The 24,768-nt window shown below is 43.7% G+C and overlaps 1 long non-coding RNA gene across 1 annotated transcript in view; it reads left to right on the top strand.

Moving 5' to 3' along the window:
- Nucleotides 1–24,768, top strand: part of LOC141091878 (uncharacterized) — a 60,072-nt gene that overhangs the window by 4,561 nt on the left and 30,743 nt on the right. The window contains exon 3 of the long non-coding RNA XR_012232605.1: nucleotides 12,063–12,178. This is a non-coding gene — a long non-coding RNA (uncharacterized lncRNA). The remainder of the gene's footprint in view (nucleotides 1–12,062; nucleotides 12,179–24,768) is intronic.

Genomic DNA, 24,768 nt, shown 5'->3' with positions numbered 1-24,768 from the left:
GTAAATTTCCCAAGGGTCGGCTCTTCAATTTATCTGTACCCGAGCACGAGGCTATGCGATCCTATATTAAGGAGGTGTTGGAGAAGGGTCATATTAGACCATCCTCGTCACCCTTAGGTGCCGTTTTTTTTTTTGTAGCCAAAAAGGATGGATCATTAAGACCTTGTATTGATTATCGTGCCCTCAACAAAATTACTGTTAAATATCAGTATCCGTTACCCCTGATTTCTGATCTATTTTCCAGAGTTAAAGGTGCTTGCTGGTTTACCAATCTTGACCTCAGGGGGCGTATAATCTTATTCGCATTAAGCATGGGGATGAATGGAAGACGGCGTTTAATACTCTGGAGGGACATTTTGAGTACCTGGTGATGCCTTTTGGGCTCACTAATGCCCCTTCTGTCTTCCAGTGCTTCATGAACGATATTTTCCGAGATTTTGTCGATAAATTTTTGATTATCTATCTGGATGATATTTTGATCTTCTCCAAGGATTGGGATTCTCATGTGGAACATATTCGGACTGTGTTCCGGATCTTGAGGGAGAATTCCCTGTATGTCAAAGGATCTAAATGCCTTTTTGGAGTACAGAGGATTTCTTTTTTGGGATTTATTTTGTCCCCGTCAACTATTGAAATGGACCCGGCCAAGGTACAGGCCATTCACGATTGGGTTCAGCCCACTTCTTTGAAGGCCCTCCAGAAGTTTTTGGGTTTTGCTAATTTTTATCGGAAATTTATAGCAAAATTTTCTAGTATTGCCAAGCCATTGACTGATTTGACTAAAAAGGGTGCTGATGTGTTAATTTGGTCTCCGGAGGCTGTTTCTTCCTTTCAGGAGCTGAAGCAAAGATTCACCTCCGCCCCGGTTTTGCAGCAACCTGATGTCTCACTTCCATTCCAGGTAGAGGTGGATGCTTCTGAGATTGGTGCAGGAGTTGTTTTGTCCCAAAAGGATCCTGTAACATCTAAAATAAATCCCTGTGCTTTCTTTTCCCGAAAGTTCTCTCCATCTGAACGTAACTATGATGTGGGAAATAGGGAACTGTTGGCCATGAAATGGGCATTTGAGGAGTGGAGACATTGGATGGAGGGAGCTAAGCATCAAGTCGTGGTTCTCACTGACCACAAGAATTTGATTTACCTAGAGTCGGCTAAGCGCTTGAACCCTAGACAGGCTAGGTGGGCCTTGTTTTTTACACGTTTTGATTTTGTGGTTTCTTTTCTTCCTGGAACAAAGAATGTCAAGGCAGACGCCCTCTCTAGGAGCTTCTTTGCTGATTCTCCTGTGGTGACCAAGCCTGCTACCATCTTAGGCGAAGGGGTAGTTCTTTCTGCCATCTCGCCCGATTTGAGACGTGCTCTGGAAGAGTTCCAGGAGGACAAACCTGAGCGTTGTCCCAGTGGAAAGTTGTATGTTCCTGACCAGTGGAAGAAGAGAGTGATGTCTGAAGTTCATTGCTCTGCTTTGGCTGGTCATCCAGGTATTTTTGGTACTAGACATCTGGTGAGTCGGTTTTTTTGGTGGTCCTCCTTGTCTCGTGATGTCAGGAATTTTGTGCAGTCCTGTGGGACGTGCTCCCGGTCTAAATCGTGTTCTCGCTCTAGTGGGTTGTTGATGCCTTTTCCTGTCCCCAAGAGGCCATGGACCCATATTTCAATGGATTTCATCTCTGATATGCCTGTCTCTCAGAGGATGACTGTTGTTTGGGTGATTTGTGATAGGTTCTCTAAGATGGTTCATCTTGTACCACTCCCTAAGTTGCCGTCTTCCTCTGAGTTGGTGCCCCTGTTTTTACAACAGGTGGTTCGTTTGCACGGGATTCCTGAGAACATTGTATCTGACAGAGAAGTCCAGTTTGTGCCTAGATTTTGGAGAACTTTCTGTTCCAGGCTGGGAATTCAGTTGTCCTTCTCCTCTGCTTTTCACCCTCAGACCAATGGGCAGACAGAGAGAACAAACCAAACCTTGGAGTCATATTTGAGATGTTTTATTTCTGCTGATCAGGATGATTGGGTTTCATTTTTGCCCTTGGCCGAATTTGCTTTAAATAATAGAGCTAGTTCTGCCACTTTGTTGTCACCTTTTTTTTGTAACTTTGGGTTTCATCCTCGATTTTCTTCAGGGCAGGTGGAGCCCTCTGCCTGCCCAGGTGTTGACACTGTGGTGGAGAGAATGCACCAGATCTGGGACCAAGTGGTGGATAAGTTATCTCTCTCCCAGGAAAAGGCCCAGCAGTTTTCCAACCGACATAGGACCATTGGTCCCCAGTTTAAGGTTGGTGATATGGTGTGGTTATCATCAAAAAATATTGCTATGAAGGTGGCTTCTCCTAAGTTTAAACCTAGATTTATTGGACCTTACAAGATTGTGGAGATTATTAATCCGGTCTCTTTTCGTTTGGCTCTTCCTGTCACATTTAAAATCCATAATGTGTTCCATAAATCTTTGTTGAAGAGGTTTGTTGAACCTGTTGTTCCGGGGGTGGCACCTCCAGACCCTGTATTGGTTGAAGGTAACATGGAATATGAGGTAGAGAAAGTACTGGATTCCCGTCTGGCTAGACGGAGACTCCAGTATTTGGTTAAGTGGAAGGGTTATGGTCAGGAGGATAATTCCTGGGTCTCTGCCTCTGATATTCATGCCAAAAGATTGGTGCGTGCCTTTCATCAGGCTCACCCTGATCGCCCTGGCGGCGTAGTTGAGGGTTCGGTGACCCCTCCTCAAGGGGGAGGTACTGTTGTGAGTTCATTTTCCCCTTCATTACTGAGGCCCGAGGAACTCCCTCTTCTGGTAAAGAAAGTTAGTGAGCCTGATTATCAAACACCTGAGGCTGATGATGATGACTGGCTGAGTGGAGTTACTGACTGGATATAAGGCTGCCGACGCCCTTCTGCCCTGCGGGTGATTTCTCTGTGGGATCCTTGGAGACCAGTCTGAATTCCTGCTCCTCTAAAGCTAAGTTTGCTGCTCGGCCTTTTGCTTTGGTGCTTTGACTTTGTTTTGCTTTGTTTTTCTGGATTTCTGCCATTCCCTGCTGGGGTGTGCTGAATTCATTTAGCTCTGTCTTCTGAAAATACCTGAGTGCTGATTTAGTTTTTGAAGCCTAGCTGATTCAGGGCCTTTTTCATATCAGCTTGTTGGCTTATTTCTTTGATAGGGTTTTGGCAGATTGCAGACAGCAGCCTTCCTGTCCTTTCCTATCTAGGTAGTTTTGGGCCCCGTCTTTGCTCAGTCTATCTTTCTGTCTGTGTTAGTATTTTCATCTTGCTTCACCGTCATTATATGTTGGGGGCTGCCTATTGCTTTGGGGTCTGCTCTGGGGCAGTTTAGATTTCCCCTTTCTTTCTTTAGGCCTATGTAATTCTCCGGCTGTGATCGAGGGGTCTAGGACATCATAGGAACCCCCCCACGGCTACTGCTAGTTGTGTTGATAGGTTCAGGGGTCTGCAATCTGATAGTTGCCAACTTCTCTGGTTTTCTGGACTTAGCTTGTATTTCTGCTTTTGCCTCCTACGGTGGCTCATTCATAACAGCTGTCCAAAAGAAGCTGAGCTGTGATTGGTTGCTATGAGCAACAGTTTTCCTTGCAACCAATCACTAAGCATCTCTCATTTCACCAGAGCTGGCTAAAAGTAGCTGAGCTGTGATTGGTTGCTATGAGCAAGTGGGTCGCCCTCCCAGGGCTGTGGGGTACTCGGTACCGGGCCCTATGAGCTTCAATGGGAGATGTCACAGCAGCTGTGACCCGGCCCGTGGCCCTTGGCGCCCATTGTAAAAGGGGGTTGTTTCAGTGTGCTTGTGGTAGTGAAAGTTTATAAGTGATTCGTGACGCCACCTGTGGTGTTCGGCAGTGTGAATGTAAGCCGACGCTGCAGACAGTTCCTCTGGGACAGATGGTGTGGTGCAACAATGATGTTATAGCCCTCCACAGGCAGGGCTGTAGTCCCAGGGCAGTGTAAGTGAAGTGACACGTAGATGGTGTAGTGTCAGGCGCAGAGGATGCAGCAGTGCTGGGCAGGTTCTCACAGGAATGAGTGGAGGACACCAGAGCATGTAGTTCCAAAGCTTTACTCACAGTCTGTTGTACAAACAGGTGCCCGCCTCCGTGCCGTGTCCTCCGGGTCAGGGACTCAGTCAACCTCCCGGCCAGATGGAATACTCCTTTCCAACACTCCGCCAATATGTGCCTTTCTGAATGTCTCCTCTTATAGCGCCTTTAAGTGAAGTACTCCTAGTACTAAGTTACACTGGAGTTCCTCCTATCCGATGTTCCTATGAACTCTACTTGTACGGCAGACAGCTGTAGCCTGCTTCGGGGACTCCTTGCTACTAAGTTCCGGCTCACTATCCAGTTGCTGTTGTGCCCCCAAGTCTTGTGTGGGAATAAAGTGGTCACTACTTCTATTCTTCCGGTGTCTGCTGCAGGACCATTAGTATCCATACAACCTCGGGGACCGGGCCCCGGCCTTGCGCTTAGAACTTCTAGGAAGGGTGCTCTTTTAACCCACGTCCTCTGTTCTCTCTTACTCCTCACGTTCCGTGCTAATCTTTCCTTCTATGGAGAATCAGGCTTTCAGGCTACGTTGCTCTTTCTCTTCCTCTCCCGTGCCAGCAGACCCGGGTCACTGGGATCCGCTGCAGCACCTCCATCCATCTATCCCTCTCTCCGGGGATCTTCTCCTCTCCAACTCTCTAACCAACTGACCTTCTAATCCTAAACTCTTCCCGCTCCTTGTAATGTAAAACTAACTCCACCCACCTCCCAGCACGTTTCGTGTTCCAAGCAGGGAGCCACTAATGGGTGCTTTGCTATACTCCAAGCAGGGAGCCGCCGAAGGTGCTTTGCTACACTACGTTGTGGTGTGGGGTGCAGGTGTTGGAGTGTGGTCAGGAGTCTCCACCTTACCTGGATGGTAGGATACTACATCTCAGGAGGAGGTGCAGTACCTCTGTGGCGACTGAGCCTCAAGGGCACCACACAAGTTTTCCCACTTGACAACACCTCAGCAGACACTGACATGGTGGGAGAAATCTAGCACCCCTGGGAACATAAGCTCCCAGCCATTGTCTGCCCCTCAAAAAGGAGCAGAGAGCACATGACAGAAATGAATCCCCCCTCCCGTGCCCATATACACATCACACATCTTCCATCCTATAGGCACATCTTCCCTCTTAAAGGGATCATTGGTATGGAAGTCAGAGCAAATCCATCCAGCGCTTTAGTTTTGACCCCAGGCCTCTCTTAAAGGGATCCCAGGTATGGAAGTTAGGACCGTTCCACTCAGCTCTGTGGTTCTGACCCCAGGGTCTCTTAAAGGGATCATTGGTATGGAAGTTAGGGCAAATCCACTGTGCACTTTGGTACTGACCCCAGGCTCTCTTAAAGGGATCTTCTGCATGGAAGTTAGGGCAAATCCCTCAGTGCTTTGATTCTGACCCCAGGGTTCTATTAAAGGGATCATTGGTATGCAAGTCAGGGCAAATCCACTCAGCGCTCTGGTTCTGACCCAAGGCCCCTCTTAAAGTGATCACTGGTATGGAAGTGAGGGCAAATCCTCTCTGTGGTTTGGTACTGACCCCAGGCCTCTCTTAAAGGGATCTCCGGTAAGGAAGTTAGGGTAAATCCCTCAGCACTCTGATTCTCACCCCAGGCTTCTCTTAAAGGGATCCCTGGTATGGAAGTTAGGACAGTTCCACTCAGCACTCTGGTTCTGACCCCAGGCTGATGGGATGATGTGGGATATTAGGGGTAGTAGTCCGGTGGCTCTGGCTGACGGAATGATGAGATATTAGGGGGAGTAGTCCGGTGGCTCTGGCTGACGGGATGATGTGGGATATTAGTAGTCCGGTGGCTCTGGCTGACGGGATGATGTGGGATATTAGGGGTAGTCGCCTGGCGGCTGTGATGGGATGATGTGGGATATTAGTGGTAGTTGTCCGGTAGCTCTGGCTGACGGGATGATGTGGGATGTTATAGTGAATAGGGGCTATGCGGAGTGGGCGGGGCTCTATACTCAGCTTTATATATATATATATATATATATATATATATATTCATTATAATTTATTATAGCTAACTGTAGTTAGTTACTATGCCCGAGCAGCGCCGGGCTCTTCAGCTAGTCTATATATATATAAAGCTGAGTATGTGTGTGTATGTATGTATCAAGCCACGCCCACTCCACATAGCCACATTCATTCCACATGCAAAGCCCCATCCACACGGCCCATGTTGTTAGTGCACATGGGAGGAGATGCATTCACCTCGAAAGCCACCCTGCAAAATTCAGTGACTGTGGTGTCCCAACTGCTGCAAACTACAATCAGGGCCACCTCCTTCAGAGTATCAGTGTGCGGCAGGGACAGGCTACATCTACAGTATCTTGGTCATGTCTAGAAAGGAGGCATGACGTCAAGGGAAAGGGAGGAGCCTCATGGATTACTCCGCTGTGCTCATAACAGGAAGTTGCTCTGCACATGTGAGGGGAAAATGAGAGGCGTGAGGGGGAAATTAGAGGAATGAAGTGCTGCTGCAGTATGAGGCTGTGTATAGAAAAGAGTGAGGCACTGCAGATGGAGGCTGTGTATAAGGCAGCAGTCACACGTTCAGTATTTCGTCAGTATTTTACCTCAGTATTTATAAGCCAAAACCATGAGTGGGAGAAAAAAACAGAAGTGGTGATGTGTTTCTAATATACTTTTCCTCTGATTGTTTTACTCCAAGTTTTAGCTTACAAATACTGAGGTAAAAATACTGACCAAATAATGTGTGAACGAGGACTAAAGGAGAAAAGTGTGGTGCTGCAGAAGAAGTAGGCTGTGTATACGATATGCTTTATTGCAATTAGTGCAATTTCTCTCGGGATCAAGTGTTTCCAATTGTATATGGAAGAGGAGTGTGAGGTGCTGCCGGAGGAGGCGACTATAAGGCCGGGGTCACACTAACCGACGCGAAATACGGTCCGTAGTTTACAGGCGTAATACGGATGAAGGACCCCTAAATAGTGCTCCGTATGTCATCCGTAAGCAAGGTGTGGTCACGTATTTTGCGCATGTCAGCATCCGTATGTTATCCGTACGGCATCCGTATGCTGAGATTTTCTTGCAGGCTTGCAAAATGGACATATAATGGAGCCCTATGACAGGGTTTATAACACAAACCAAAGAATAGATATAGACACATAGAATGCATATATATATATATATATATATATATATACACACACAAGTAACTGAGACATATATATATATATATATATATATATATATAATTTTTTTTTTTTTTTTTTTTTTTTCCACAGAGTTCTTCATAGCAGAATAGCCGCTAATTCAATTGCCGGCTTTTGTCAAATCATTCCCCAACCCGACATGAAATGACACATGGTTTACATACAGTAAACCATTTCATTTCATGTTTTTTTTTGTATGTCTTTCATTAGTAATTAGATGACGGTTGATGTTTAAATTTTGGGAGGTGTAGGTGTTAATTTAAGGGGTTAATTCGTTGTAAAAAAAATGTGTGGGCTCCCGCGGTAATTTGTCAATGCGGGAGCCCACACATTTTTTTACAATGGTAATTGAATTAGCGGCTATTCTGCTATGAAGAACTCTGTGAAATATAAATATATATATATATGTGTCTCAATGACATGTGTGTATATATATGTATGTATTCTATGTGTATATATCTATTCTGTCATTTGTGTTATAAAACCTCTCAGTGTGAGTTTACTGTATCGCGCACTGAATTGCCGGCTTTTCTAAAGGACACCTGGTGCGTATTTCTCGCAAGTCACACATCTGGTCCGTGTATAATCCGTATTTTTTGCGCACCCATAGACTTGCATTGGCATATTATGGGAGTAGTACGCTGACAATCGCAGCATGCTGCGATTGGCACGGACCGTAGAATACGGACGAGAAATATACGGCTGATGGGAGCTGCCCCATAGAGAATCATTGGTCCGTGTGTAATGCGCGCTTTTAACGCCTCTCACTCGTCCGTATTCCTCTCTAGTGTGACTCCGGCCTAAAGGAGAAAAGCTGTGCTGCAGAAAAATGCTGTGTATAAAGGAGAAGCGTGAGGTGCAGGAGGAGGCAGTGTAAAAAGAAGGACCATGAGGTGCAGGAGGAATAAGGCTTTGTTGCAAATCTGTAGTGTTGAATATATGATGTGCAATAATCATTTGTTATCACTAACCACAGTTAGTTACTATGCCCGGGCAACGCCGGGCTCTTCAGCTAGTTATTTAATTAAAAACGCACATGTGAATAAGGCCTCAGGCTGGTGAAAATCTGAATATAGTGTTCTTTAGTGAGATCACTGATACAAGGTATAGAAGAAAAGTCTGTCTCCATGAAAGTTAGTCCATGCTCACACGTTCAGTATTTGGTCAGTATTTTACATCAGTATTTGTAACCCAAATCCAGGAGTGGATGATAAATACAGAAGTGGTGATGTGTTTCTATTATACTTTTCCTCTGATTGATCCACTCTGGATTTTGGCTTACAAATACTGAGGTAAAATACTGACCAAATACTGAACGTGTGAACGTGGCTTTACTTTAGGTCAAAACGTCATTGCTGAGAACTTCTAGAATATTAGGGCTGATTCACACATCAGTTTTATTGTGTATGTTCTGTCCATTTTTTTAATGGACAGAAAATGGACATATTAATTCTTATTGGCATATTTATACAGGTTTTTTTTGCAGACCAAAAAAAACCCCTGAGACATGTCTTATTTTTATTTTGATCCAAATTGTAGAATAAAGTAGCTCTAGTTCATTCAAGTGAATAGGTACTTTAATAAAAGGATAATATCAGATGCCATCCACATGTCATAGGAGTGTTCTCCATTATTTACTAAGTAGTTCATAAGAGAAGCTTTTAACATTTTTTCCATAAGACATAAACGGATGACACAGATTGCAAGAATTAACACCTTGACTAAAAATGTGTTCAGCACGGACATGACCCCCCGCTGTGTAAGTTTGGCCTTCTGTATACAGTATATGTGGAAAAAGAAAGTGTTTATGTAGATACGTAAAAAAAAAAATAGATTTCTCACTTGTTTTAGCTCAGATGCTATGACCACGTCACTTTAAGCCAGTCCACGCTGGGTGACTATGGTAACTCAGCAAACACCTCAGACATCATCACCCAAGGCCTTTTAAGGCCAACTCTGGCAGCCATGTGCTGTTTGACTGAGTATCGAGACAGCATTGCTCTCAGCAAGCACGTGCTGGTAGATACCAGACTGCACATACTTCTGTTATTCCTGTGATTAACTGCATCCCTGCTGGAAGTTATCTGATTCTCTTTACATGTCCTGTTCCCATGTGTATAATCACACTTGACTCTACTTTATCTGGTGCTTCATGCTCTGTCTTGTCTGTTTTCAATCCTGTATACCCTGCTATTCTGGTCTTCACAGATCCAGATACTATCCAGCAAGACCCATTCCACTGCTCCACCACCTTTGGTCTGTGCTGTTCATCCTGACCTACGGGTTAGAGAATTCATCTCACTATGTAAGACCATAACAATATGAAATATGCCATCTCCTTAAATCTGAGGGAATATTTTCTATATAAATATCTAGATTTTCATAACACCCTTAGGGAACCGCTTTTTTGTAAGGACCGGAAATACGGACACAAGCACACCTATTGTATTCAATGTTTGTGCACAAATGTCAGATTTTTCACACAGATCGTGTGTCCTTGTGAAAAACCAGCAGATATGTCAGGATTTTTTTGTGCAGCACGGACAAAATGCGTGTCGCATATGTGCACACTGATGACACACTGATGACATCCGTGTGTCATCAGCGTGACATGTATCGGCACTTGGGAAGAAGTGGTACAGTTTGCACTGTTCCCAGGCACCGGCTACTGAAGATAGCTGTCATCATGGTCGCTTGGTCTCCCTGAGATCAGCACAACCAAGAGACAATAATGGAAGTTGTATTCACCAACCACTCTGTATCTGCTCTGTAAAATAAAGAATTAAATTAAAAAAATGGCGTGGGTTCCTGCATAATTTTCATAACCAGCAAAGGGAAAGCCCACAGCTAGGGGCTGATGTTAATAATCTGGCAAAAGGGACAATCTCCCAAAAGGCTCCCAGGTAAATTTACAGGGACCACAGAGAAAAGTGACGTAGGGTCCCCCTATCAATTCAAACCAGCAAAGGCTAAACAGACAGCTGTGGGTTCATAGTAATAGCCTTCAAAAGGACCATAAATATTGCCCCCCCACCAGGCTACCAACATCAGCCCTCAACTGCACCAGAAATGACACATCCACAGGATGCGCCAAATCTGGCACTTAACCTCACTCTCTCCACTTGCCCTGTGGTGGTGGCAAGTGGGGTAATAGGACTGGGGTTGATGTCACCTTGGTATTGGCAGCTGACATCAAGCCCTGGGGTTAGTAATGGAGAGGCATCTATAAGACGCCCCAATTACTAACCCCATAGTAAATTTTAAAATAAACACACAGCAAGAACAAATCCTTTATTTGGAATTAAACAAAACACCTTCAGCAGCTGGCACCTGGGATCAGCGCGAACTGCACTATTTTTCCAATCACACGGATGTCACATATGTACATACGGATGGCACATGTACACAGACCATGGATCTCGCCAGTACTGGTTGTTCCTGTAGAGGACTCACCAGGATGTGTGAATGAGGCCTTAGGCCGGGGTCACACACAGCGAGATACGGCCGAGTCTCGCAGGTTAAAACCAAGCTCTGGCGCCGGCAATCCGGAGCGGAGCGTGCAGCCGCACAGCAATACATGGAGCTGCACGCTCCGCTCCGGAGTGCCGGTGCCAGTGCTTGGTTTTAACCTGCGAGACTCGGCCGTATCTCGCTGTAGTGTGACTCCGGCCTTATAGTGATATTTGCACTTAAATGTTAAATATAAATTATCTTTGAAGAAGAAAACAATAAAAGCTTGGCACTTTTTTTTCTTTCTTCTTTATGTATTTTCTATATTGTCTTACAAGGGGGGTAACGGCATTGCCATGCAGGTGATTTTGTGCATGGTAGATGAACACAACCTGGTGGAGAAGGATATGTCTCACTAGAATCAAGAGAAAGGGTAGGGTCACACAACTGGGCTCTCTATATCTGAAAAAAGCCCATTGTTCTCATCAGACTTTCATTAGAATTCGATCAGAATGGCATCAGTTTTTCTCAGACGTTGAGAGAGAAAAAAAAGTTATTCCATTCTGTCAGTGCGTGAATATCAGATTGTACTCAGATGTCACCCAAGTGCCGTCCAATTTTTTTCATGGACCCATAGACTTGCATTGCCAATTTTGATCCAATACTTCGACCAAAATCAGACATGTCTCAGATTTTTACTTGGGACATTCAGTCAGAGGAAAAAATTGAACATGTGCACAGCCCCATAAAATATCATAGGTACAAGTGCTATCGGTGAAAACTACAGATGGCACTCATCCGAGAAAATCAAGTATGTGCCCAAGTCCTAAGACAGATGCCCATGTTGGAGCATGCTATTACTCTAACATCCCAGGACAGGTGACATGGCGTGTCCTTTTATAAGCCATTCTTCTCACCATCACCACTTCCCTGAAGCTGATTGCTAACTTTGGTGGGGTTATATTATATATCATGTCATTTTCATTATAATTGCATTTTTTTTCTGCTATCTTGAATATGGAAAACTCATGCCTCTACAGGCGATTTGCCCACATACAGTAATTTCTGATATGATATGCACCGCATAATGAAATTCAATAGAAAGTGTTAATTTCTATTTGAATACGTATGTGCTACACAGGATTTATCCAGTAAATGCCATAGTGTTATGTAGTCAAGTATATTTCTGGTTTGTGTGAGGTGCAAGATTACAACACTTCCAACACAAGGTGGCATCACACCTGGGAAAAAGCAAGCTGTTTAATTCAAACTCCGTGAAAAGATAATTCAACCTGCTGATAATCTGAAAAGTTTGTGCATATACTTTATATAATTACTTTTAGAGATTACTAAAATCAAAATAAATTATTTATGTCTTTAAGAACCTAGCAGCACTTCCGGATATTGTGATGATCCTTTTATGACCTTACACACTGGAGATCGATCGATCGATCATGTACAGAATGTATCACACAATGTGCAGAAGTTTGATATGAAGGTAAGTTCATTTTCTCAGGTATGCTGAAATGTTTGTATTTTAAGCTCTGCTCAGACTTTAGTTCACACTCACACCAAAAGAGGGGCCTTCCAGCCTACGCAGGGTTAGAACGTGTCGGCATACCTTTTTTTTTTTTTTTAACTGTATAAGGACTCTGTCACTGATATATCTGATACAGGAAAAAACAGTAATGGTAATACCCATGTCCATGTGCACAGTCCGTGTGCTATACGTGTGTCCATATGTACCATACGTGTGCACAATCAGTGTGACATGTACTGGAATGGAATGCAGAATAAGAAATGACAGATCATACTGAACTATTTGTAGAGCCATCATACTATGTGAAGAGGTAAATGTGGGGCCATCAAACTATGTAGAGGGCTATTTGTATGGTCATCATAGTATGTGAAGGGTTATTTGGGGGCCATCATATTATTTGGATTACTATATGTGGGGTCACCTTGCTATTTGGACGACTAAGTGTAGAGTTGAACAGGGAACCATTATTCTGTGTGTGGGCCATAATACTGAACGGAGGGCTATATGTGGGACCATTATACTGTTCGGAGTGCTAGGGGAGGCCATTATAGTGTGTGGGACACTAAGGGGCTTCAATAGGGGCAAAATTACTTTGTAAGCAGCAAGGGAATGAGGAGAAGAGGTAAGTATTGTGAAGTATTGTGTGTGTGTATCCTGCACTATATTGTGTGTGTGTTTGTGGGGGGGCTGAATTATACTATGTGTTTGGGGGCTGCATTATACTCTGGGGGCTGCAGCATACTTGTATGTGGGGCTGTAGTATACTCTGAGGGTGCTGTATTATACTTTGAGGGGCTGCTTTATACTCTGGGGGCTGCTTTATACTGTGTTTGTGTTTGTAGGGGGGCAGAATTATACTGTGTGGTGGGGCTGCATTATACTCTGAGGGGGCTATTTTATACTCTGGAGGCTGCATTATACTGTGTATGGGGCTACATTATACTCTAAGGAGGGCTGCATTATACTCTGAGGGGGCTCCAGTATACTCTGAGGGGGATGCATTATCATCTATAAGGGAGGCTGTAGTATACTCTGAGGGGGGCTGCATTAGACTCTGAGGGAGGCTGCATTAAACTCTATCAAGGACCATGGGGAGTGCATTTTACTATATGTACTATATGGGACCTGCTTTATACTGTATCAGGACTATCTGTACCAATCATTCTCCTCAGACGGAGTAAGGGTAGGTGCACACAGTCAGTAAACGAGGCGGGTTGGACTCTGTGTACTTGTGCAGCATCCAGATGTTGCAACATAGTGGATGGGATTTCCAGAAATCCCATGCCCCTATGCATACACAGACACCCGCTGCTTACCTGTCGAGACGGACATGCGGCGCTTCTCTTCAGACCGCAGCATGTGTATTTATCTTGCGGAAATGCGAGTCTCCGCAAGATAAATTTCACCCGTACAATGTATTGGACACAGTGAATCCACATAGTTCAATGAACACATGCGGAATCACCTGCGTTCAATAGCCGGCAGCGCTTTGAACGCAGCGCACATGTGCTGTGTCCAAAGAGTTGCCAATTAACCCCTTCACGACCTTTGACGCCACGTAGGCGTCATGAAAAGTCGTGTCAGAACGACCCATGACGCCTATGTGGCGTCATGACTTTAAAGCCCCCCTGCGGGTCGGGTGACCTAGGTCACTGAAAGGTCACCCAACCCGCAGATACAGGGGGCTTTGTTCTTCGCCACAGGGGGCGTGGCTTCGCCCCCACGTGGCTACGATCGCTCTGATTGGCTGTTAAAAGTGAAACAGCCAATCAGAGCGATAGTAATATTTCATCAATGAAAATTGATGAAATATTACAATCCAGCCATGGCCGATGCTGCTGTAGCATCGGACATGGCTGGAGACACCGATTCCACCCCCCCCCACCGGCGATCGCCCCCCCCGCAACTGGATGACAGCGGCGATCTGCCGCCGCTGTCATCATCTGCCCCCCCTCCCATTCCCTCCGCTCCCCGCCAGCTTCCGATCCCCCCCTCACCCACTCTCACCTCCCCCGGCACCTTCTAAGTCCCCCTGTCGCTCCCGGTGTCCAGCGGGTCCGGTTCATGGGCGCCGCCATCTTAGAAAATGGCGGGCGCATGCGCAGTGCGCCCGCCCGAATCTGCCGGCTGCAGATTCCATTCTTTCATTTTGATCACTCTCACAGTGATCAAAATGAAAGAAAAAGTAAATAAACCCCCCGATTATCACCCCCATAGGTAGGCAGAACTAATAAAATAAAGAAAATATTTTTATTTTTATTTTTCCATTAGGGTTAGGGTTAGGGTTGAAAAGAGGGTTAGGGTTGAAAAGAGGGTTAGGGTTAGGGTTGAAAAGAGGGTTAGGGTTGAAAAGAGGGTTAGGGTTAGGGTTGAAAAGAGGGTTAGGGTTAGGGTTGGAAAGAGGGTTAGGGTTGGAAAGAGGGTTAGGGTTGGAAAGAGGGTTAGGGTTGGAAAGAGGGTTAGGGTTAGAGTTGGAAAGAGGGTTAGGGTTAGAGTTGGAAAGAGGGTTAGGGTTGGAATTAGGGTTAGGGTTGGAATTAGGGTTAGAATTAGGGTTAGGGTTGGAATTAGGGTTAGCGTTGGAATTAGGGTTAGGCTTGTGGTTAGGGATGTGTTGGGGTTAGGGCTGTGGTTAGGGGTGTGTTGCGGTTAGGGTTGGAGTTAGAATTGAGGGGTTTCCACTGTTTAGGCACATCAGGGGGTCGCCAAACGCGACATGGTGCAACCATTGATTCCAGCCAATTTTGCGTTCAAAAAGTCAAATGGTGCTCCCTCCCTTCCAAGCCCTGACGTGTGCCCAAACAGTGGTTTACCCCAACATATGAGGTATCAGCGTACTCAGGAAAAATTGCACAACAACTTTTGGGGACTAATTTCTCGTGTTACCCTTGGGAAAATAAAAAATTGGGGGCTAAAAAATTATTTTTGTGGAAAAAAATGATTTTTTCATTTTCACGTCTCTGCATTATAAACTTCTGTGAAGCACTTGGGGGGTTCAAAGTGCTCACAACACATCTTACATACGTTCCTTGGAAGGTCTAGTTTCCAAAATGGGGTCACTTGTGGGGGGTTTCCACTGTTTAGGCACATCAGGGGCTCTGCAAACGTAATGACGACCGCAGACTATTCCATCAAAGTCTGCATTTCAAAACGTCACTACTTCCATTCCGAGCCTTGACGTGTGCCCAAACAATGGTTCCCCCCCACATATGGGGTACCAGCGTACTCAGGACAAACTGGACAACAACTTTTGGGGTCCAATTTCTCCTGTTACCCTTGTGAAAATAAAAAATTGCAGGCTAAAAAATCATTTTTTGAGGAAAAAAAAGATTTTTTATTTTCACGGTTCTGCGTTATAAACTTCTGTGAAGCACTTGGGGGTTCAAAGTGCTGCTCACCACATATCTAGATAAGTTCCTTGGTGGTCTAGTTTCCAAAATGGGGTCACTTGTGGGGGGTTTCCACAGTTTAGGCACATCAGAGGCTCTGCAAACGTAACATGATGCCCGCAGACCATTCGATCAAGTCGGTATTTCAAAACGTCACTACTTCCCTTCCGAGCCCCGACGTGTGCCCAAACAATGGTCCCTCCCCACATATGGGGTATCAGCATACTCAGGACAAACTGGACAACAACTTTTGGGGTCCAATTTCTCCTGTTACCCTTGTGAAAATAAAAAATTGCGAGCTAAAAATTCATTTTTTGAGGAATAAAAAAGATTTTTTATTTTCATGGCTCTGCGTTACAATCTTCTGTGAAGCACTTCGGGGTTCAAGGTGCTCACCACACATCTAGATAAGTTCCTTGGGGGGGTCTAGTTTCCAAAATGGGGTCACTTGTGGGGGGTTTCCACAGTTTAGGTACATCAAGGGCTCTGCAAATGTAACATGATGCCCGCAGACCATTCCATCAAAGTCTGCATACCAAAACGTCACTACTTCCCTTCCGAGCCCTGACGTGTGCCCATACAGTGGTCATCCCCCACATATGGGGTATCAGCGTACTCAGGACAAACTGGACAACAACTTTTGGGGTCCAATTTCTCCTGTTACCCTTGTGAAAAAAAAATTGCGTGCTAAAATTCATTTTTTTTGAGGGAAAAAAATGATTTTTTATTTTCACGGCTCTGCATTATAAACTTCTGTGAAGCACTTGGGGGTTCAAGGTGCTCACCACACATCTAGATAAGTTCCTTGGGGGGTCTAGTTTCCAAAATGGGGTCACTTGTGGGGGGTTTCTACTGTTTAGGCACACAGGGGCTCAGCAAATGTAACATGACGCCCGCAGACCATTCCATCAAAGTCAGCATTTCAAAATGTCACTACTTCCCTGCTGAGCCCCAACGTGTGCCCAAACAGTGTTTCCCCCCCACATATGGGGTACCAGCGTACTCAGGACAAACTGGACAACAACTTTTGGGGTCCAATTTATCCTAGTACCCTTGTGAAAATAAAAAATTGCCAACTAAAAAATTTTTTTTTAGGAAAAAAAAAGATTTTTTATTTTCACTGCTCTGCATTATAAACTTCTGTGAATCACCTGGGGGTTCAAAGTGCTCACTATGCATCTAGATAAGTTCCTTAGGGGGTCTAGTTTCCAAAATGGGGTCATTTGTGGGGGAGCTCCAAAGTTTAGGCACACAGGGGCTCTCCAAACACGACATGGTGTCCGCTAACGATTGGAGCTAATTTTCATTTCAAAAAGTCAAATGGCGCTCATTCCCTTCTGCGCCCTGCCGTGCACCCAAACAGTGCCCCCCCCACATATGGGGTACCAGCATACTCAGGACAAACTGGACAACAACTTTTGGGGTCCAATTTCTCCTGTTACCCTTGTGAAAATCAAAAATAGCGTGCTAAAAAATCATTTTTGAGGAAAAAAAATGATTTTTTATTTTCACTGCTCTATGTTATAAACTTTTGTGAAGCACTTGGGGGTTCAAAGTGCTCACTACACATCTAGATAAGTTCCTTAAGGGGTCTAGTTTCCAAAATGGTGTCACTTGTGGGGGAGCTCCAATGTTTAGGCACACAGGGGCTCTCCAAACGCGACATGGTGTCCGATAACGATTGGAGCGAATTTTCCATTCAAAAAGTCAAATGGCGCTCCTTCCCTTCCGGGCCCTGCCGTGCACCCAAACAGTGGTTTATGACCACATATGAGGTATCGGTGTACTCAGGAGAAATTGCCCAACAAATTTTAGGATCCATTTTATCCTGTTGCCCATGTGAAAATGAAAAAACTGAGGCTAAAAGATAATTTTTGTGAAAAAAAGTACTTTTTTTTTTTTACGGATCAATTTGAGAAGCACCTGGGGGTTCAAAGTGATCACTATGCATCTAGATAAGTTCCTTGGGGGGTCTAGTTTCCAAAATGGGGTCACTTGTGGGGGAGCTCCAGTGTTTAGGCACACAGCGACTCTCCAAACGCGACATGGCAAGCGCTAAATATTCCAGCATATTTTCCATTCAAAAAGTCAAATGGCACTCCTTCCCTTCTGAGCCCTGCCGTGCGCCCAAACAGTGGTTTTTGACCACATATGAGGTATCGGTGTACTCAGGGGAAATTGCCCAACAAATTTTAGGATCCATTTTATCCTGTTGCCCATGTGAAAATGAAGAAATTGATGCTGAAAGAAAATTTTGGTTGGAAAAATTAAAATGTCCTTTTTTTCCTTCCATGTTGCTTTAGTTCCTGTGAAACACCTAAAGGGTTAATAATCTTCTTGAATGTAGTTTTGAGTAGCTTGAGGGGTGCAGTTTTTAGAATGGTGTCACTTTTGGGTATTTTCTGCCATATAGACCCCTCAAAGTGACTTCAAATGTGAGGTGGTCCCTAAAAAAATGGTTTTTTAAATTTTGTTGTAAAAATGAGAAATCACTGGTCAACTTTTAACCCTTATAACTTCCTAACAAAAAAATATTTTGCTTCCAAAATTGTGCTGATGTAAAGTAGACATGTAGGAAATGTTATTTAGTAACTATTTTGTGTCACATAACTCTCTAGTTTAACAGAATAAAAATTCAAAATTTGAAAATTGCGAAATTTTCAAAATTTTCGCCAAATTTCTGATTTTTTCACAAATAAACGCAAAAATTATCGATCTAAATTTACCACTAACATGAAGCCCAATATGTCACGAAAAAACAGTCTCAGAATCGCTAGGATGCGTTGAAGCGTTCCAGAGTTATTACCTCATAAAGGGACACTGGTCAGAATTGCAAAAAATGGCCAGGTCATTAAGGTCAAAATAGGCTGGGTCATGAAGGGGTTAAAGAACATGTGCACCTACCCTAGAGGGGCCGGAAAACAAGCGTCGAACGACGACAATATTGTTGATCACGCTCGTTTACCAGCCTGAACTTAACACTTGCAAAAACAACAAAAATGTTACTGTGTGATGATGTAATATGTGAACAATTTGGGACTCACTTTTAGCTTCTGCCCAGGGCCCCACTTTGTTTAAAGTCGGCCCTGCATACATCCCCATAGTCAGCTGCCGGCCTCTGCCCCACTACAGCAGAGGACGCTGTATGTCAAAGGACCAGAGGAAGATGAGTATAAATCCCAACAAATCAAAAATGATCCGCACCACTGCAGCACATGTGCTGGACTAATTATACATATCCAATCCGCTTTATGGCTGTGCAAATCGGACTCCTGGGTGCTCTCTCATGGAAAAAGCATAACTGCAGTCTATGTAACAAGTAGAAAGAGCGTGGCACTCACTGTCCTTAAAATTCACTTTATTTCAGCAATTTTAAAACATACAGGTCAGGAGAGTAGTTGGTGGAACAGAAAAATGGACGACAATCATTTCGTGCTCACTAGCTTCAACAGGTCCAGGATGAAGCGTGTGAGCGCGAAACAATCGTCGTCCATTTTTCTGTTCCACCAACTACTCTCCTGACCTGGATGTTTTATAATTTCCAAAATTAATTGAATTTCAAGGACGGTGAGTGCCACTCTCTTTCTGCTTGTTTCACGAAGATGAGTATAATGTTTATTTTTTTATGCAGAGGCAGAATGGAGAATATAAATACCAGAAAGGGGCCCAGGATGGAGGACATATATACCAGGAAGAGCCCAGGATGGAAAACATAGATACCTGGATGGGGGACATGTAAACAAGGATGGGTGTCATATATACCAGAGTGGGCCCAGGATGAGGGACATATATACCAGCATGGGTGTCATATATACCAGAGTGGGCCCAGGATGAGGGACATAAATACCAGCATGGGTGTCATATATACCAGAGTGGGCCCAGGATGAGGGACATATATACCAGCATGGGTGTCATATATACCAGAGTGGGCCCAGGATGAGGGACATAAATACCAGGACAGAGAAAATATATACCAGGACGGGGGCCATATATATCAGGATAGTGGCCATATATATTTGAATGGGGACCATATATACCAGGATGGGCTCAAGATTGGGCACATGCATTATAGGATGGGGGATATATATATTGTAAGGTAGGGGATATATATTCCAGATGGGGACACATATATACCAGGATGGGTGTCATATATACCAGGATTGGGGACATACAGTTGTGGCCAAAAGTATTGACACCCCTGCAATTCTGTCAGATAATACTCAGTTTCTTCCTGAAAATGATTGCAAACACAAATTCTTTGGTATTATTATCTTCATTTAATTTGTCTTAAATGAAAAAACACAAAAGAGAATGAAGCAAAAAGCAAAACATTGATCATTTCACACAAAATTCCAAAAATGGGCCAGACAAAAGTATTGGCACCCTCAGCCTAATACTTGGTTGCACAACCTTTAGCCAAAATAACTGCGACCAAGCGCTTCCGGTAACCATCATTGAGTTTGTTACAATGCTCTGCTGGAATTGTAGACCATTGTTCTTTGGCAAACTTCTCCAGGTCCCTGATATTTGAAGGGTGCCTTCTCCAAACTGCCATTTTTAGATCTCTCCACAGGTGTTCTATGGGATTCAGGTCTGGACTCATTGCTGGCCACCTTAGAAGTCTCCAGTGCTTTCTCTCAAACCATTTTCTAGTGCTTTTTGAAGTGTGTTTTGGGTCATTGTCCTGCTGGAAGACCCATGACCTCTGAGGGAGACCCAGCTTTCTCACACTGGGCCCTACATTATGCTACAAAATTTGTTGGTAGTATTCAGACTTCATAATGCCATGCACACGGTCAAGCAGTCCAGTGCCAGAGGCAACAAAGCAACCCCAAAACATCAGGGAACCTCCGCCATGTTTGATTATAGGGACCGTGTTCTTTTCTTTGAATGCCTCTTTTTTTCTACTGTAAACTCTATGTTGATGCCTTTGCCCAAAAAGCTCTACTTTTGTCTCATCTGACCAGAGAACATTCTTCCAAAACGTTTTAGGCTTTTTCAGGTAAGTTTTGGCAAACTCCAGCCTGGCTTTTTTATGTCTCGGGGTAAGAAGTGGGGTCTTCCTGCGTCTCCTACCATACAGTCCCTTATCATTCAGACGCCGACAAATAGTACGGGTTGACACTGTTGTACCCTCGGACTGCAGGACAGCTTGAACTTGTTTGATTGTTAGTCGAGGTTCTTTATCCAACTTCCGCACAATCTTGCGTTGAAATCTCTTGTCAATTTTTCTTTTCCGTCCACATCTAGGGAGGTTAGCCACAGTGCCATGGGCTTTAAACTTCTTGATGACACTGCGCACGGTAGACACAGGAACATTCAGGTCTTTGGAGATGGACTTGTAGCCTTGAGATTGCTCATGCTTCCTCACAATTTGGTTTCTAAAGTCCTCAGACAGTTCTTTGGTCTTCTTTCTTTTCTCCATGCTCAATGTGGTACACACAAGGACACAGGACAGAGGTTGAGTCAACTTTAATCCATGTCAACTGGCTGCAAGTGTGATTTAGTTATTGCCAACACCTGTTAGGTGCCACAGGTAAGTTACAGGTGCTGTTAATTACACAAATTAGAGAAGCATCACATGATTTTTCGAACAGTGCCAATACTTTTGTCCACCTTCTTTTTTATGTTTGGTGTGGAATCATATCCAATTTGGCTTTAGGACAATTCTTTTTGTGTTTTTTCATTTAAGACAAATTAAATGAAGATAATAATACCAAAGATTTTTTGTTTGCAATCATTGTCAGGAACAAACTGAGTATTATCTGACAGAATTGCAGGGGTGTCAATACTTTTGGCCATAACTGTATATACGAAGATGGGAGACATTTTGCCATGAAGAGGCCCAGAATGGGGGACATATATACCAGGATAGGGGACATATATACTTGGAAGGGGCCCAGGATGGGGGCCATTACTACATAATGGGGGAGGGTGGCAGCACACACTGTATGTCCTTATAGGTTTAAGAACAAGGGCCCATACATCTGACCAACATGAAGGAAAGGTGGGGGATTCCAGTTCCGAATTTTACATCGGGTCCATCGGACTCTGGTAACGCCACTGGTGGTAGTCAACGCTGCCTTATGCCGCTGAATGGCTAGACAAAGGCATATGTAGAAGATAACAATAATAGACGTATAGCAGCAGCTTCATGCCATGTACAGTACACAGACAGTCAGCACATTGAACTGGGAGCGCAGTTTTGTGTTTTCTTTTTAAGAAATGTTACTCAAGAAATGTAGGTATGATGGTTTGATAGAATCTACTCATCTGCAAAATCTATTCACTTTCAGCCCTGCCAATCGCCTTACTTGTCTGCTGCTGCATATTCAATTATCTTTTTCTTTCTCCCTAATTTCACACACAGCAAAAATCTTAATTGTACTGTTTAATTAATGTGCTGTGCATTACTTTGAGCCGAGAGAAAGGGTGAGGGCAAATAAGTATTCAGATGCAGAGAATATAGAGAGGACATTCAAGGAACAGAGCCTGCTGCTTGCTTGCATGCATTTGAATTCCCCCTCTTGTCTGTCCCCATTTCTGAGCAGTGAACATTAACTGGACCAATGGTCCTATTGTAGATGTAGGAGCCAGCGGGAAGGAAGCCAGGCTGCTTTATGATATCCGACTTCCTTTGAAAACGCTAATTGCTGCATGTCACCTGCACTATGCAAGCAAGGAAATATTATTTAATTGGTATTTGACTGGTCCATTTATATTTGTTTCTTGTCTTTATTACATTTTTGTATTTAACATATATCATTTCTAATAATGAAAAAATTAACATGATTACAGACATTAAAGGGCGTTTAATCATCCTATTAAATTAGTAAAACTGCAATCTATTTGTAAAAAGAGTCAACTTTTCAATTTACCTCTTATAAAAAAATACTCTCTGTTCTCAAAAATTGAGAGATTTTTAATTTTGTAGTTTATTGATCATTGCTGCCCAGGTTACTCTTTAAAAAATTCTGTGACCAGGCTGTAAGGAAACAACAAGAGAGCTGCTTTCTTAACAGCGCAAAACGGTGTTTCTTAAGATAGATGCAGGTGACCAGAGGTGGGACCCAAATTTAGGAATCGCTGGCTAGAATACCACTTTTAATGTACAGGGATGGGAATCTATAGTGAAATCTATCGAGGAACACATTATGAAAGGCTATCAACAGTTTCAAGTAAATTCCAGTATTATCTTTTACAATTGTGATAACCTCATGCTGTGTCTCTTTCTGCTTGTTGGAAATACCGTAAGTAGGATAGGGTGTGGCGCTTGCTGACATTCTTTCACAAAGTTTTGTATAAGCTAATAATAAGGAGTAAATGATAAATATTTATAGTCATGAGAGCCACTTTTTAGGCAAAGATTAGATCCAGATATTATAAGAAAGCATAATAAATCTGTACTAGACATCTCAACTACTAATTCAAAATCTGATGATTAAAACAAAATAAAATTGCTTATTTATCCAATTACACATAACTTCCCACTCTTACAGTTTTACTATATCTCTGTGGTTTTTAAAGGGAACCTTCATATAAGAAATGCGCTATTAACCTGCATATATGGGGCTAATCTGCAGGTTACCATCCCAACCAAATGAAAGGAAGCAAAAGACGTATAAATTACTAAAGATAAAAAATATACTTTATTGACAAAATACACACTTATTTGTAAAATGAAGATTAAAAACAAGGAGGTGTCTGTGAGTGTCACAGCAACAGGGTTATACAGTGGGGCAAAAAAGTATTTAGTCAGTCAGCAATAGTGCAAGTTCCACCACTTAAAAAGATGAGAGGCGTCTGTAATTTACATCATAGGTAGACCTCAACTATGGGAGACAAACTGAAAAAAAAAAAATCCAGAAAATCACATTGTCTGTTTTTTTTTTCATTTTATTTGCATATTATGGTGGAAAATAAGTATTTGGTCAGAAACAAAATTTCATCTCAATACTTTGTGATATATCCCTTGTTGGCAATGACAGAGGTCAAACGTTTTCTGTAAGTCTTCACAAGGTTGCCACACACTGTTGTTGGTATGTTGGCCCATTCCTCCATGCAGATCTACTCTAGAGCAGTGATGTTTTTGGCTTTTCGCTTGGCAACACGGACTTTCAACTCCCTCCAAAGGTTTTCTATAGGGTTGAGATCTGGAGACTGGCTAGGCCACTCCAGGACCTTGAAATGCTTCTTACGAAGCCACTCCTTCATTGCCCTGGCGGTGTGCTTTGGATCATTGTCATGTTGAAAGACCCAGCCACGTTTCATCTTCAATGCCCTTGCTGATGGAAGGAGGTTTGCACTCAAAATCTCACGATACATGGCCCCATTCATTCTTTCATGTACCCGGATCAGTCGTCCTGGCCCCTTTGCAGAGAAACAGCCCCAAAGCATGATGTTTCCACCACCATGCTTTACAGTAGGTATGGTGTTTGATGGGTGCAACTCAGTATTCTTTTTCCTCCAAACACGACAAGTTGTGTTTCTACCAAACAGTTCCAGTTTGGTTTCATCAGACCATAGGACATTCTCCCAAAACTCCTCTGGATCATCCAAATGCTCTCTAGCAAACTTCAGACGGGCCTGGACATGTACAGGCTTAAGCAGTGGGACACGTCTGGCACTTCAGGATCTGAGTCCATGGTGGCGTAGTGTGTTACTTATGGTAGGCCTTGTTACATTGGTCCCAGCTCTCTGCAGTTCATTCACTAGGTCCCCCCGCGTGGTTCTGGGATTTTTGCTCACCGTTCTTGTGATCATTCTGACCCCACGGGGTGGGATTTTGCGTGGAGCACCAGATCGAGGGAGATTATCAGTGGTCTTGTATGTCTTCCATTTTCTAATTATTGCTCCCACAGTTGATTTCTTCACTCCAAGCTGGTTGGCTATTGCAGATTCAGTCTTCCCAGCCTGGTTCATGGCTACAATTTTGTTTCTGGTGTCCTTTGACAGCTCTTTGGTCTTCACCATAGTGGAGTTTGGAGTCAGACTGTTTGAGGGTGTGCACAGGTGTCTTTTTATACTGATAACAAGTTTAAACAGGTGCCATTACTACAGGTAATGAGTGGAGGAAAGAGGAGACTCTTAAAGAAGAAGTTACAGGTCTGTGAGAGCCAGAAATCTTGATTGCTTGTTTCTGACCAAATACTTATTTTC

This window comes from Dendrobates tinctorius, unplaced genomic scaffold (genome assembly GCF_039654945.1).
Source record: "Dendrobates tinctorius isolate UK_male_01 unplaced genomic scaffold, ASM3965494v1 ptg000056l, whole genome shotgun sequence".
Lineage (NCBI taxonomy): Eukaryota > Metazoa > Chordata > Amphibia > Anura > Dendrobatidae > Dendrobates > Dendrobates tinctorius.
This window is presented reverse-complemented; position numbering and strand designations above follow the sequence as displayed.